Below are 15,839 nucleotides of genomic sequence, written 5' to 3'. Positions count from 1 at the left end.
CCCCCAGAGAACGCCTCTGTTGTGACTCTGTCATTTGTGCCTAGAGAGAAGCAAGTCCTGGAGGCTGAAGAGCACTTCTTTCTAGAACCTGTCTCTGCTTGCTCTACAGATGGTGGTATGAACACACAGATGAGATGGATTTATGGGGAAAAAATAATGGGTGCTTGGCACCCACCATCCACAGCTGTTCGGTAGCATCCTCGATCAGCTAATCAAGGGCACTGCCAAACAGCTGTTTGGCGGCTTGAGAGGGGTTTGGGGGAGGGTGAAGACCAGTGAGTGGAGGGTGGGCAGAAGCCTTGGGGAGGGGCAGAGTGGGAGCGGGAAGAGGTGGAGCAAGGGTAGGGCCTTGGGGGAAGGGGTGGAGTGGGGGTGGAGCCTTGGGGTAGAGTGTGGGTGGAGCATCCCTGGGGAAAAGTAAAAGTTGGCACCTATGGGCTTCCCTGTGGCTTTTTTTCCAAAGTATTTCTACTTTCCATTGTTTCTCTCTGCTCCTTGGTTCTCTCCTTCTAGTCTCTATGATGCAGATCAACTTCTAAATATTAATGGATGCCAGGATGGTCATAAAAGTGCACAACTCTTTGAATTTCTCAGCCCAAAATGGGCTGCAGTTGTCCTTTTGCAAGAGACTCACTCAGCCCATGATAATCAGGAGAACTGGTTGAGGGAAGGGGAAGCTTTCTTGAGCCATGGCTCCAATGTCACTGCAGGGGTAGCTGTTCTCTTTTTCCAGGTGCAAGGGCACAGATCCCCTCTGAAAGAAACTGTACAGGGCTGGCTCCTCCAGGTGGAGATACATGTTGGGACTGTTTCATACCCCTCCCCATCTTTTTACTGTGTATGCCTCCCACCCTGGGGTGAGACCATGCCTCCTTTTTGTAGACACTTGCCTATGCCATGCTTAGCTCTGACCCTGATGTTACTGTTCCGGTAGGGGATTTCAATTAAACTGTAAATTATGTTTTAGATGGGAACCACGAGGAGCCACACCCTCAGTGAGCCAGGGAACTCTATTCTCTCCTGCAGACCTTTAGGATAGTAGATGTTCGGAGGTTCTCTCATCCCACTGTTGGGCGGTACTCTTGGCTAAAGGTTACTCACAACCATAACTCCGGGTCTAGACTGGGTTGCTTTTATACCATGAAGGCCAGTTTGAATATGTTTGTTCTGTTCTCCATGTTTCCCATGTTATACCAATAAAATAAAAACCAGCAGGATCTTATTAAAGGGAAAAAGGCAAAATACCACATTTATTGTGAATACAGAAAGAATCATAGTAAGCAGTTAGTTATAGCTATAACATTCCATTCAATCTCATATTTATTCACACATTTATTCATACAAACACACACACACAGGTTCTGCAAGGTTGTTATCATAGTTACCAGCCTTAGAGTTGCTCATGGCAAGCCACTGGCCAGGTGGCCTGGACATGAGGAGGGAGCAGGGCCTCGCCAGATGCTCATCTGATGCTCCTGGAAGTTGGTTTGCAGAATCAGACCCCAAAGTTCTCACTTTTTAGAGTCTATTTTTATAGGAAGAAATTCCTATGCCAGTCTATGGGAATTGCTGCTTCATGCTGTTGCTGAATCAGTCAGCAGATAGCACATTCCTGACGGCTCCAAGATGTTATCTTGTTCTTTGGTTCTCCCATTCTTGAGGCTGTTGGGTGGATTCCAGTCTGCCCTCCGGGGGCGGGTGGGGGGTCCTCTGGTTATTTCCACTTGACACCTTCTTCAGCCGATGGACACTGGATTCTTAGGCTGGCACCTCCGTGATCATTCAGTTATTATCCACACCAAGCATCCATCCACATACATCCTCTATCTCTATTTTAATCACAATTGTTACTACAACAAAAGGGCGGGGAGTCTCTGGGTGCTGTTTCTGTTGTTAGAGTATTGCTTTGAGTCTCTCTCTCTGTGAATTGCTTTGAGAACAGACTCTGTCTTAGAATGTACTAACACAATTAGCAGCTTGCAAGTTTTACACATAGAGGGAGAGAAACAGTACCAAAAACCAAGAGACCTCTTAATTAGTAATACCCTGGAATTTAAACTATGGGGAATCAAATTCATTTGTGATTTTAATACAGAACTTCTTTAATATGATCCAATACCCACTCACTTGTCTGATCATCAATATCTCTCCCTCTTCCTGCATGTGTTTCCCACTGGCGCTTAATACCAAATTGTTTAAGGACTTGAATTTCATGTAGATGTTTGCTGTGTTTTGGGAGTGCTGACATCAGCAAAAGCTGCTGTATTAGTCCTTTAGACAGTGCTGAGATGTCAGAATTGTTCAGATCTGACTGTTTTGCCAGAAGTAGAGCCTGCCATGCAGTCCTTGCATCAAGCCCTGGAATGAGACATCTGGGGCCTTCATGGCAATCTTGATGTGGGAAACTTGGTGCAGATTCACCAAGCCTTAACTGAGAAGTACTGGCTCCTGGGCTGCCTATTGGAAGAGAAGGTGCAAGCAGCTGTGGTTTGGGCCTGTTTTACTCAGCTGCATGAAACTGATACTCCTAAAAGGTTTTTTTGGGGGTTGGAGAAGACTATGGACCATTGACAGATTTTTTTTTTTTTCACCTCCAGTTGCGGGATGGTCATTGACAGCTAACCCTGATGAGATCTGGAAAGCAGCTATTTCCTTGTACAGTATTCCTTGTACAGCAATGGAGGAGCTGCACTAAAAGTTACCCATCTGACCGATGAGGAAAAGTGGTGGCTGGCCACCTGCTGTCATTGCATGAACTCTCTGTTGCCATCTAGCAGCTCTCTGCAAGCAAGACCTCAGCTACTGATAAGCTGCCATCTGAATTCTATAAGCATCTCTGGCATCTTATCAGACATGACTTCTTTCCAGTGGTGCTGGAGTGTATCAAGGAAAAAGAGCTGCCTCAGTAGCCGCAGGGCAGGTATCCTCCTGCTGCACAAAAAAAGTGATTTATGGAACTGGAGGCCTATTTTCCTTCTCTGTTCTAGGATTTTATCCAGTGCCTTAGCTAACCAACTGAAGGAGCTGGACTCTGATACACCTTGATCAAAAATAGTTTATTCCCAGGTGCTCTATTTTCTTTTTTTTATAATTTGTATAACTTTAATTTGTGATTTTACTGTTAGCAAACTTTGGGATCTGGATGTGGGGCTTATTTCAGTGGACTAGGATAAGGCCTTTGGTAGCATTAACCACAGTTATCTTTTAAAAACCTTGGAAGCTTTTGTTCTCTTCATATATTTATTGTACCATAAGGTTTTTTAGCATCCTAAAGATTAGTGGGGGTCTTAGCTGCTGCTTCCCAGTTCACAGAGGCATAGTTCATGGGAGCCATCAAGATTCCAAACCATCATTAATGGCTGTCATAAATATAAAGGGAAGGGTAAACCCCTTTGAAATCCCTCCTGGCCAGGGGAAAGCTCCTCTCACCTGTAAAGGGTTAAGAAGCTAAAGGTAACCTCGCTGGCACCTGACCAAAATGACCAATGAGGAGACAAGATACTTTCAAAAGCTGGGAGGAGGGAGAGAAACAAAGGGTCTGGGTCTATCTGTAGTCCTCTTGGCCAGGGACAGAACAGGAATGGAGTCTTAGAACTTTTAGTAAGTAATCTAGCTAGGTATGTGTTAGATTATGATTTCTTTAAATGGCTGAGAAAAGAATTGTGCTGAATAGAATAACTATTTCTGTCTGTGTATCTTTTTTGTAACTTAAGGTTTTGCCTAGAGGGGTTCTCTATGTTTTTGAATCTAATTACCCTGTAAGATATCTACCATCCTGATTTTACAGGGGGGATTTCTTTATTTCTATTTACTTCTATTTTTTATTAAAAGTCTTCTTGTAAAACACTGAATGCTTTTTCATTGTTCTCAGATCCAAGGGTTTGGGTCTGTGGTCACCTATGCAAATTGGTGAGGCTTTTTATCCAACATTTCCCAGGAAAGGGGGGGTGCAAGTGTTGGGAGGATTGTTCATTGTTCTTAAGATCCAAGGGTCTGGGTCTGTAGTCACCTAGGCAAATTGGTGAGGCTTTTTACCAAACCTTGTCCAGGAAGTGGGGTGCAAGGTTTTGGGAAGTATTTTGGGGGGAAGGACGCGTCCAAACAGCTCTTCCCCAGTAACCAGTATTAGTTTGGTGGTGGTAGCGGCCAGTCCAAGGTGTAATATTTTGTACCTTGGGGAAGTTTTGACCTAAGCTGGTAAAGATAAGCTTAGGAGGTTTTTCATGCAGGTCCCCACATCTGTACCCTAGAGTTCAGAGTGGGGGAGGAACCGTGACAATGGCCTATACTTTGCATAATTACAATAGGACCTCAGAGTTATATTTCATATTTCTAGTTTCAGATACAAGGATACATTTACACAAATAGGATGACCACACTCAGTAGATTATAAGCTTTCTAATGATACCTTACAAGAGACCTTTTGCATGAAGCATATTCCAGTTATATTATATTCACGCTCATTAGCATATTTTCATAAAATCATATGGAGTGCATCACACCTGGCATACGCACTCATGTGCACAGTGCTATGTCAGAGGGAGATGCTCTCCCACCAACTTAGCTACCGCCACTCATTGAGCTGGTTTTATTATGTCGACAGGAGAGCTCTCTCCTGTGGGCACAACACAGCTACATGAGCAATCTTACCACGGCACAGCTGTAAGTGTAGATGTGGCCTTAGTCAGCAGGGTAGCAGCCTTTTCCCTTTGGTCTGTTCAGCAGTTGTTGTACTCTGACTCCCTGCTGGCCAGAAAATTCCTTGCCTTCTCTCTCCTTCATTGTGCTGGGGATGGGCTTGACCCTCACCTATTTTTGTTGGTACCTGATTGATTACAGGACCTTAATTTGCCTCCATTCTATAATGGTCTTTTTCCAGGCCAGGTTGACCAAGATGTCCCACCTAATTGTTCCCAGTTGGTCAAGCTGGAAGTTGGCAACAGCTCTTGCTGTTCAGACTAGAATCCAGTCTGTGGTGGGTTTTTTTGTTTTGTTTTGTTTTTTTGGATAAGGTCCTCGCTGAAGTCCAGACATTGCTGCCTCACGGGGCTGATCAGTATTTGCAGAAAGTCTTTGCAGGGATTGTTCTTCCAGGGGAGAATCCTGTGTTGCCTTCACTAGTTGCTTCTCTTCCGTGGATGAGAACCTTATGCATCCAGGTAGATTGTTGTCCTGAAAATTTGGTAAATGTTTTTTGCAACCATGACCAAGAAGCGGCTCTATGGCATGTGTGGAATTGTGCCACGGTCCCCTCCCGACACCTCCTGGAGGGGAGTGAGGAGGATCCGTCATCCCAGGCCAGCCAACCGACCCTCTCTGATCTCCCTGAGACAGCCTGGATGATGCTTATGTTTCTGAGTGACACTGTCCCTGGCCTGGAGGACATTGTACAAGCCTCTTCCTAGATGCTCTGGTGACTTACAGTGGAGGATCCTGCATATTATCATAGCAACTAATTGTTTTGTGAACTATATTACCCTTGAGGTGTCTGCACAGTGCCCCTTTTGTTTGGCTTCAGACATGGTGTTCCATTTTCACTTCTGTTGCCCCCATTTGGTGGTTGGTTTTTTGTTTTTGTTTTGTTTTTTGTTTTTGCAGCTTTTCAGGTTGGGGACTGGTTTTCTCCACACTCCTATTTGCTCTGGGAGTGAGATACAGTGCTGGCAGTTGGCTGTCTTCCTGCCTATCTTTTTGCTGAGTGAGGCAAAATTGGCAGCTTTGAATCTCACCAGAACAGAGTAGCTAGGGTAGAGGGGTGTGATGTGGTAGGGCTGTTCCACACACTGACTGTGGCCTGGCTGCAGATTGATCAGACCTTTATAAATGGACTTGACTTGCAAACTTTTTCATTGACGTGTTAACAATATTTTGAGTGAACTTGGTGGTGATAGTGCTTTAGTGATCCATATTTAATATTGTGTTTTACTTTATTCCTATTTTTGTGTATGTATTGTAACTTTATAACATTTTAAATAGGTTTTTAAATGTGATTTTTTTTTAATGTGAATAAAGGGGTTTTTCATAAAATCATAGAATATCAGGGTTGGAAGGGACTTCAGGAGGTCATCTAGTCCAACCCCTTGCTCAAAGCAGGACCAATCCCCAACTAAATCATCCCAGCCAGGGCTTTCTCAAGCCTGACCTTAAAAACTTCTAAGGAAGGAGATTCCACCACCTCCCTAGGTAACGCATTCCAGTGTTTCACCACCTTCCTAGTGAAAAAGTTTTTCCTAATATCCAACCTAAATCTCCCCCACTGCAACTTGAGACCATTACTCCTCGTTCTGTCATCTCCTACCACTGAACAGTCTAGATCCATCCTCTTTGGAACCCCCTTTCAGGTAGTTGAAAGCAGCTATCAAATCCCCCCTCATTCTTCTCTTCCGCAGACTAAACAATCCCAGTTCCCTCAGCCTCTCCTCATAAGTCATGTGTTCCAGTCCCGTAATCATTTTTGTTGCCCTCCACTGGATGTTTTCCAATTTTTCCACATGTCATGTCTCTCTCACCCAATCACTATTCAGGTATTTATCCATAGTGGAACAGTCACTGGGCAAGAGAGAATGACTCATTATTAAGGCTGTGAGTCTGTCACGGATTCCATGACTTTCTATGACTTCTGCAGTGGCCAGTGCTGGCTCAGAGGCTGCCTGAGCTGGGCATGAATGAATCTGTTATTGGTGACAAGTACATTGTGCATCCAAATTAATCATAAGGCTACTTATGCCCATCTTCCGCTGGTTCATGGATTGCTCTGGGCCTTAGGTAGGAGATAGATGTGTGGATGCCTAGAGAGAGGCAGCACTGTTCATCTGCAGAGGCAATAACATGGGTGCTGAGGGAACTTTTACCCTGAAAAACATATGTGCCAACAGAGTTAGGCACCTACAGGGTTTGGTAGGAGTTCAGTGATTCTCAATGCAGCCAAAACGGGGACATAGGCGCCTAAGTACTTCTATTGATCCCACCCCTATTGGCATTTTCAAAAGTGTCTATCCGTAACTTTAGGTGCCTTGTTTTTTTTTTTTTAAATGTGGTCCTTAGTACCTCTTATCAGCTAGATTCTCAAAGATTATGCCAGAAACCATTAACAATAGATTAGTCAGTGTTAATTATGGTGCAGTCTCTGTACAGCAACTAATTGATTTAAAACCTTGGTTTTAATTAGGGTTGTCAAGCAATTAAAAAACAATAGAATACCATTTATTTTAAATATTTTTGGATGCTTACTACATTTTCATAGAATCATAGAATATCAAGGTTGGAAGGGACCTCAGGAGGTCATCTAGTCCAATCCCCTGCTCAAAGCAGGACCGATCCCCAATTAAATCATCCCAGCCCAGGGCTTTGTCAAGCCTGACCTTGACAAATATATTTTAATTACAACACAGAATACAAAGTGTACAGTGCTCACTTTATATTTTTGATTACAAATATTTGCACTGTAAAAAAACAAAAGAAATAGTGTTTTTCAATTAACCTCATACCAGTACCTTAATGCAATCTCTTTATCATGAAAGTTGAATTTACAAATGTAAAATTATGTACAAAAAACCCTTCATTCAAAAACAAAACTATGTAAAACTTGAGAGCAGGGATTGGCAACCTTTGGCACGCAGCCCAGCAAAGAAATCCACTGGCAGGCCAGGCCGGGCCATGTGCCCAAAGGTTGCTGATCCCTGCTTTAGGGCCTATGAGTCCACTCAGTCTTACTTCTTGGTCAGCCAATCACTCAGACAAACAAGGCTGATTACAATTTGCAGCTTCTTGTTTACAATGTCACCTGAAAGTGAGACCAGGCATTCGCATGGCACTGTTGTAGCTGGCATTGCGAGATATGAATCTTAAGCGCATCTGGCATGTAAATATGTCCCTTCATGCTTCAGCCACCATTCCAGAGGACATGCGTCCATGCTGATGATGAGTTCTGCTTGATAACGATCCAAAGCAGTGTGGACTGATGCATGTTCATTTTCATCATCTGAGTCTGATGCCACCAGCAGAAGGTTGATTTTTTTGGTGGTTTGGGTTCTGAAGTTTCCACATTAGAGTGTTGCTCTTTTAAGACTTCTAAAAGCATGCTCCATACCTCATCCCCCTCAGATTTTTGGATGGCACTTCAGATCCTTAAACCTTGGGTTGAGTACTGTAGCTATTTTAGAAATCTCACATCAGTACCTTCTTTGCGTTTTGTCAAATCTGCTGTGACAGTGTTCTTAAAGCAAACATGTGCTGGGTCATCATCCGAGACTACTATAACATGAAATATATGAAGAATGTGGGTAAGACAGAGCAGGAGACTTACAATTCTCCCCCCAAGGAGTTGTCACAAATTTAATTGATGCATTATATTTTTTTTAATGAGCATCATCAACATGGAAGCATGTTCTCTGGAATGGTGGCCAATGCATGGTGGGGGTATACAAATGTTTAGCATATCTGGCATGTAAATACCTTGCAACACTGGCTACAACAGTGCCATGAGAACGCTTGTTCTCACTTTCAGATGACACTGTAAATAAGAAGCAGGCAGCAGTATCTCCGTAAAATATAGACAAACTTGTTTGTCTTAGTGATTGGCAGAATAAGAAGTAGGACTGAGTGGACTTGTAGGCTCTAAATTTTTACTCTGTTTTGTTTTTTGAGTGCAAGTGTCTAACCCCAAAAAAATCTGCATTTGTAAGTTACACTTTCATGATAAAGAGATTTCACTTCAGTACTTGTATGAGGTGAATTGAAAAATACTATTTCTTTTGTTTATCATTTTTACAGTGCATATATTTATAATAAAAATAATATACAGTGAGCACTGTGCACTTCTGTGTTTGTAATTGAAATCAATATTGAAAATGTAAAAAACCATCGAAAAATCTTTAATAAATTTCAGTTGGTATTCTATTGTTATAAGTGCAATTAATCGCATGAGTTAACTGTTATTTGAAAGCCCTAGTTTTAATACATAATGTATTACATAACAAACTTTGTTGTCAGGGGACATTTTGAAGGCCAAAAGTATAATTGGGTTAAAAAAAGAATTAGATACTTTTATGGAAGATAGGACCATCAATGGCTATTGGCTGAGGTCAGGGATGCAACCTTATGCTCCAGATGTCCCTAAACCTCTGACTGCTAGAAGCTGGATTAGGGTTAGTATCCCAAACTAAGTAGTAAAATTCAAGGCAACAGAACTTGGTTGGAAAGTATAACAATAAAGCTGGAAGTATTAATCATTGAACCACTGTGAGCAGAAAATTAGAACTTAAAATACATTGCACAGTTTTAATGAGTATCAAACAAGCAGAGATCTGTTCTCTTCTTTTTATTATAATATAAATACCATGTAGGTTTAACGAAGTAAGGTGCAACATGACTTGCAAATATACAGATGTCCTACTGCTTCAGTTTTTCACCTGGATGTTCATTATGTTCGCTGGAAGTTAATGTGTAGATGGAATATGTGCATCTGAGACACACTGATAAGACTATATGTTCATATCTATCCTTCCCCTTCTGTCCTTTATGGAGTGATTCTTTAAAATGCTCCTTTTAGACTTTCTCAATTTCACCCTGCAGCTGAAAATACATATTAAAAAAATCTGACATAAAAGGATTATAATCCTGAATGATTCAATATTCTTATGTCCTCTGATCAACTGCACAGTACAGAAACAAAGCAATTTCACATGTCCCTACAATTAAGAGACTCTACACCAAATCTTGATCCAGCTGTCTAGTCTGATTTCATACAACAGACATAGAGTAATACCTTCAATATACAAAATATCACAAACATTTGATTTCCAACTTTTATATCTCCCTATGAAATATATCATCTGCCACAGGCTTGGCACAAGGACGTGGATACAGAAATATCAGAGGCTAAAGCCTTTGACATCAATCTGCAATAGATTCACTCAATGCATATTATATTACCCATGAGGATTGCATTATGATTCCGCTGAAATGCCAAATAATAGGGCCAGTACTACCAACTCACTGTCCAAAATATTACTCACCAAAGTAACACTATCCAGAATGTCTCACAAAATATCACTTCTGTGTCCACGTTCCAAATTCATTCAAAGAAATGATGGGTACCTCAGATACTTTCATTCCAGCTCTAAATTTGTGTATCAGGAAACTGATATAATCCCATGTTTTCACTGAGCCAAAAATGCTTACCCTAAATCTGTGGATATCTAATGTCCATTTGACATCATTAAGAATAAAAAAATAACTAATAACAAAAATACAGGTGAATATACAAAAAGAGAGGGGGTGTGTGCATAAAATATATACTTTTTCCTTCTCAGAATTTAGTTCTTTATAGAACAAATAATATTATACTGAAAATCATATTTGGACTAATAAGGATTATGGAATGTATTCTGTGCAATGTTTGAGTTGGAAAAGGTGTGTGTTGGGGGGGGGTGTTTTGGTGGGGTTTCTTTTTTTTTTTTTTTTTTGTCTAAGCTAAGAGCTGTTTTGAATCTATACTGCACTTTGGCTGCTCTTGGCCCTTCAATACTCACTGCAGTGTATAAGCTGTGTTGCTGGAGATGAATAATTCTAAGAAACAGATCATGGATTCGGCTCACAAGAAACTGGATGTTGAACAAGAATTCATGGTGGGGTGTGCTGAATCAGAATTCATCTTAGAGACGGCAAAGTACTGACACTGAGCGAACACTTCCCGTCAGAGGATTATCATTCTTATTGTGAGAAAACCAATGAAGAGCAGAATTGATCTGGGTTCAAATCCTTATGTCTGACAGCAAAATGGAAGTGAATTTGATTAACTTTACCCACCTCAAACACCACTCCATCATTATCAATACAACAGGTAGTCTCAACACAGAACAGGGCCAGAACTGTGATATCAAGGATACTGAAGACCATGAATGAGAAACAGTTAGTCAGAGCTACATTAGGAAAGCTTGCAGTTTGTGCTGACTTGCTTTAACCAGTATAGAAGTTCTTAATTTCCATGAGTGCCAAATCCATCAAAGAATAAAATTTGTTATTTGAACACACACTTTTGAAAACCCTTTTGTTTTCCATAATGAAGTATCTGAATTGGTGTTTGTTTTTTCCTCCTGTCACATGATATGCAGATCCTGTTCCATTAATTAGCTTAACTTGAGTGAGCCTATTGTATTCACTACATACAATACATCCCTGATGTCATACAACTTTTCCACAATTTAAATACTATTCTCCCTGAATTGTAAGCTTAATGAAAAATTTTCACCCTCAAGAATGGATGGCTCACAGAACTCAGAATGGGGGATCCAGCCTTTTACCTCTAGGTCTTAAATTCAAATCCAGTCCAAGACAGTAGTGACTGAAGATCATTACCATTTGATATGGCTGTTTGGTGCCACAGGTGCAGTGGCCTCTAATTTCTAGTGAACTCTGCTGTTCTGGATCTGCATCCCAAAATTCAGAGCAATAATTGGCATCATGATTGGCATTTTAGCAGAGAAAGATTAAATGGGAATAAAGAGAGGAAGCCTGCCTGAATGTCAAGAGGAGGAGGAGGGACTAGATGTGAAAATCCTACAACTGGACTGGTTACCATTTGCCTCTCCCTCAGATGAGGAAGACTCAACCATTTATCTAGACTAGTAGCTCATCACTGAAATAACACTAACATAATCCATGCTATAGAACAATTATAGTGCTGATCAGAATCCATATTAAAAAATTATGAAAAATGTTTACTGCATATATCCACTTGTTTTAAAATATGCAACAGCTCTCCAAACAAAGGAATAATTTGATATTTTATTTTTTATTTTTATTGGATTGCTACAAAATGTAACACACAGATTTTGACTCCTCCGAACACTTATGAAGTGTGTAATCTGATTTTAATGTCCTTCAGGCATTTACTGTGTACAGCACTTCAAGCTAAGAGGCTCAGTGAAAGTTCATTCACTATTATTATTATTCATATTCACTTAATTTTTCTTAGGTGCCTCCATTTTGACCTGGTTTACCTCAGGATACAAATCTAGGCAATTGCACGCGTGCACGCACACACAGAGAGAGAGAAAGAGAGAGAAAAATAATCCCTGGAATAGGTGTGAAGTATTTTTACTTGCCAATGATTTGCTAAGTAATACCAGAAACAGAACTGTAATCTGAAACACTGGGTTTCTTAAAGCAGCCTTTGTCAATCTTGCCTTGGAAATTTAAATCAAACAGTCCATTGATAATCAGTAATGTACACATGCAGATGGCATATCCGTTTTTGATGATCAAACTGAGGGCTTGATTATGAGGCCCTTACTTCTGCAAAATTCCCACTGGCTTCCTTTGGAGTCTTGCCTGAGACTGCAGCTTGGTCACACTTTTGAGTAAAGTTCTGAAGCTCATCAATTCAATTTTTGGTGGGATTTTTGCCTGAGTAAGGACAGTAGAATTAAGTCTTCAGTTCTGGATGAATTTTGCAAATAGCACAAAGGGACTTGACTGAAGAATGAAGGCTAAACTCACTATAGAGCTCTCTTCCCGCCCACCCCCCAAGCAGAGCATATAAACTCTTTTAAATGGGGTTTATGGTGAGAAAGTGACACCCATTTTACAAATCTACCAAACTCTCTATTGAAATCCCTGTCCTTCAGCTTACTGTAAGTATGATTACGATCTGAAATAGCCTTTTTCCAGTTTGGTTAAATGTTGTTGTTATAGTTTGCACTCTCTCTCCCTCTTTTTATTACTTCATGCCAAAACCCGCTATTCATATTATTAACTCTGATTTATCGTACATACCGGCTTCAGCCACTAAGCATATACCATCACCCACACTTAATTTATAACAGAATGTAAATTGTGCTGTGTCTGCTTCTCTGTAACCCATTAGCTAAAACAAAATATAGTAATTTACTGTTCCCTCCCATCCCTAAGAGAAGATGCAGAAGTCTTACAGAGATGGTTACTAACCAGCAAGCATATAGGCAGATAAGTAATTTTAAACAGAGACAGCCATTTAAGACAGTAATTGAAAACAATACTTGTTTTCTATAAAGATGAGATAAAATAGGTCACACTTTCCTCTGTTACATTCATTCAATTCCACTGATCCAAGCTCTTTATCTTTCCTCAAGTTGAGAGGGAGTAATGACATGGAGGAAAATTGCCAATACAGAAATGGGCTAAGGAAGTGCTGCTTCTAACAATGATGTAGCCTGGCCCTGCCTGCACCATTGCAGGGAGCACTAAGTTTATTGGAGGCTCATTGCTGAAGCTATGCGTTTCCACTCCACCACCTTCCTAGCCAATACTCCATCCAGAATGCACGTAAGAACTGTTAATTAATATTACACTGAGAACAATTTCATTTTCACTACAAAGAATAAAAACATATCTAGGAAACTAACCATCACACAAGTCTGCTTTTAATGACTGATGACTTAAATCAGTATTAATTTCATTGACATGAACTTTAGAAAATACTGCAAAGAATAAACTCTAAAATGTATTAGTTCAGTTAATGATTAAACTAAATTAAGCAGCCAATACGATCCCTTAAAATGCCACAAAATAACTTTTCTATTAAACCAACTGGCGTCTTAGAAGAGAAGCACAAAACAAGCACTGGCCCATCATATAATACCATCACGGGTACTCATCTGTCACTAAAGAAAGGCACGCTCTTAAAACGATTTAAAAAAGAAAAAGCAAGCTCCAGTAATGGTGGGAAAGAGCAATGAAGGTTTTCAAACTGGTAACTATGATGCAAAATGTGCCAATGAGAGCAGAAGAGAAGAAAGAGGAACGGAAAGAAAAATGAAGAAATGGGTGATTTGGGAAGTCCATGAGACAAATTCAAAGGTGAGTCTAGGGAAGTCTAAGGTGGTCTAACTCAGTGGTTCTCAGACTTTTTTTCCATTTGCAGACCCCTAAAAAAATTTCAAATGGAAGTGCAGACCCCAGGTTGAGAACCACTTGTCTAATTTAATGAATAGAAGACAATGAAAAGTCAGGAAGTAGGAAGTTGCATCAGCTTATGTCCACACAGACTCACTTCTCAAATTGGCCCCAGTCTTTCAACTCACGTTATTGTTACCATTAAGATTCTCCCACCATAAATACCAATAATCATGTCTATACAGACAGACCTACTTTAACCTCCTGGATCTTAAGATTGACACCATACAATATTTTTATACCCTATTATGCCATTTTTCTCTTGCATTTGCTGGGCATCTGGATGTCGGCGAGCTTTATGCTGTCTAGATTTGAAATACATTTGCTTCTTCATGGAAGAGGATGTGTAATCACATCATTCTGACCTCTTAGCATCATTCTTGGTGGTACACTCTCACTAACCTTGAAGCTAGAAACATTATCTAATCAAAGCAATGCCTTTTTTTTTTAAGGACAAACAATAGGCACATACGTAGTTTGTGTATGTCAAATATATATAAGGAACTTAAGACTGTCACTGCTGGCCTCAGTAAATGTTTTGAGTAACTAACACTGGTTCTACCAATGCCTCCAGTGAGATGTTATCACTCAAAATAGGCAGCTACATATGACATCAGGGCCAGAAAAACTACTCACAGGTGCTATGAACTTCCTGGCTCTGACCTTGTATCAAGCACTACAATTTAGCCTTGCTGGGGCACCAGAAGCTGTAATTTACACATCATTCCCCTGGCCATGAAGTGGTATGGCATAATGCAGAATTTCTTAATCACAAGATAGAGGGCAAGAAAACCATAAGAATAGTTCTGAACTTCTGTGCAACTTTCTTCTCTGCCCAGTTAAATTAAGAGAGGTGAAGAATATTCTTATCTTATCTTTCCAAAAGTCACTGTAAGAAAAGCTATTTATTTTTCTGTTTTAAACAGTTTGTGTGGAGATTTGAGAACTCTAGTTGTAATGTTTTTCCTGAATAATTGCTATATTATTATTAATGTACTGAGTTGTCTTCTCATGGAGAGTGCATAAAGATACATCTCGTTTTAAAGTGTAACACCTCACTTAGTATTTTCTGGTTAAAAGCTAAATTTTACCCTTGGATGCACACCAATGGGGCCGAATTCTTGCTGGTGAAACTCCACTGGTTTCCAATGGAGTTACACCAGCAAAGGCTGTGTTCCATAGTTTCCATTGAAGTCAATGGAGCTATTTGTGCATAGGGACAATTTTACTTTACATAAAGAACATTTTAAAAAATCAAACAAACAATCTGAGTGTCTGAACATCACTAGTGTTCTAGAATTGTGGCTAATTCATCTTCCAGATGAGCAATGTCATTCCAGGTCAGAAGTTCAGTGCAAAACAGAAAATCTGAGGTGTGTGGGTTTTTTTGTTGTTGTTTGGTTGGTTGGTTGTTTTTTAAATCATGATGGGTCTCAAATACTTGTTAGGTGGATCAGCATCTCAAAAAAATTCTCCTAGAGAAGGAAGATCTGGTTTTGTGGCATGCCACACCATCACTTGGTAGTAGCACTAGAGGAATAGTGTTCAAGTCACGTGTTCAAGATCAATTATTTTGTGAAACATCTTTTTCTCAAAGGGCCTCTGTTGTTACTCTAAAGCTTGATAAATGTACTAGCACATGTGAATTTGCCACTAAAGTCAGCAATTCATGTCTGCTATTACTGTAACTTCTTTCTCTGTCTACAAGCTGACTGGTGGTGTAACAAACTGTTAATACATGAGATTGTTCCATGAACAAGAAGAACAAAAGGAAAATCCAAGAACCGTGTAGTCAATGTACTTGAGCCAACTGTGAAGGCATTAGTAAGTTGCTGTAGAAAACATGATGATGAACAAAGAAGAGAGGAAGTCTCTAGAGGGAAACAGTGGTAAAGCAAACATTT

Source organism: Lepidochelys kempii, chromosome 8 (genome assembly GCF_965140285.1).
Source record: "Lepidochelys kempii isolate rLepKem1 chromosome 8, rLepKem1.hap1, whole genome shotgun sequence".
Lineage (NCBI taxonomy): Eukaryota > Metazoa > Chordata > Testudines > Cheloniidae > Lepidochelys > Lepidochelys kempii.
Note: the sequence above shows the minus strand (reverse complement) of the source record.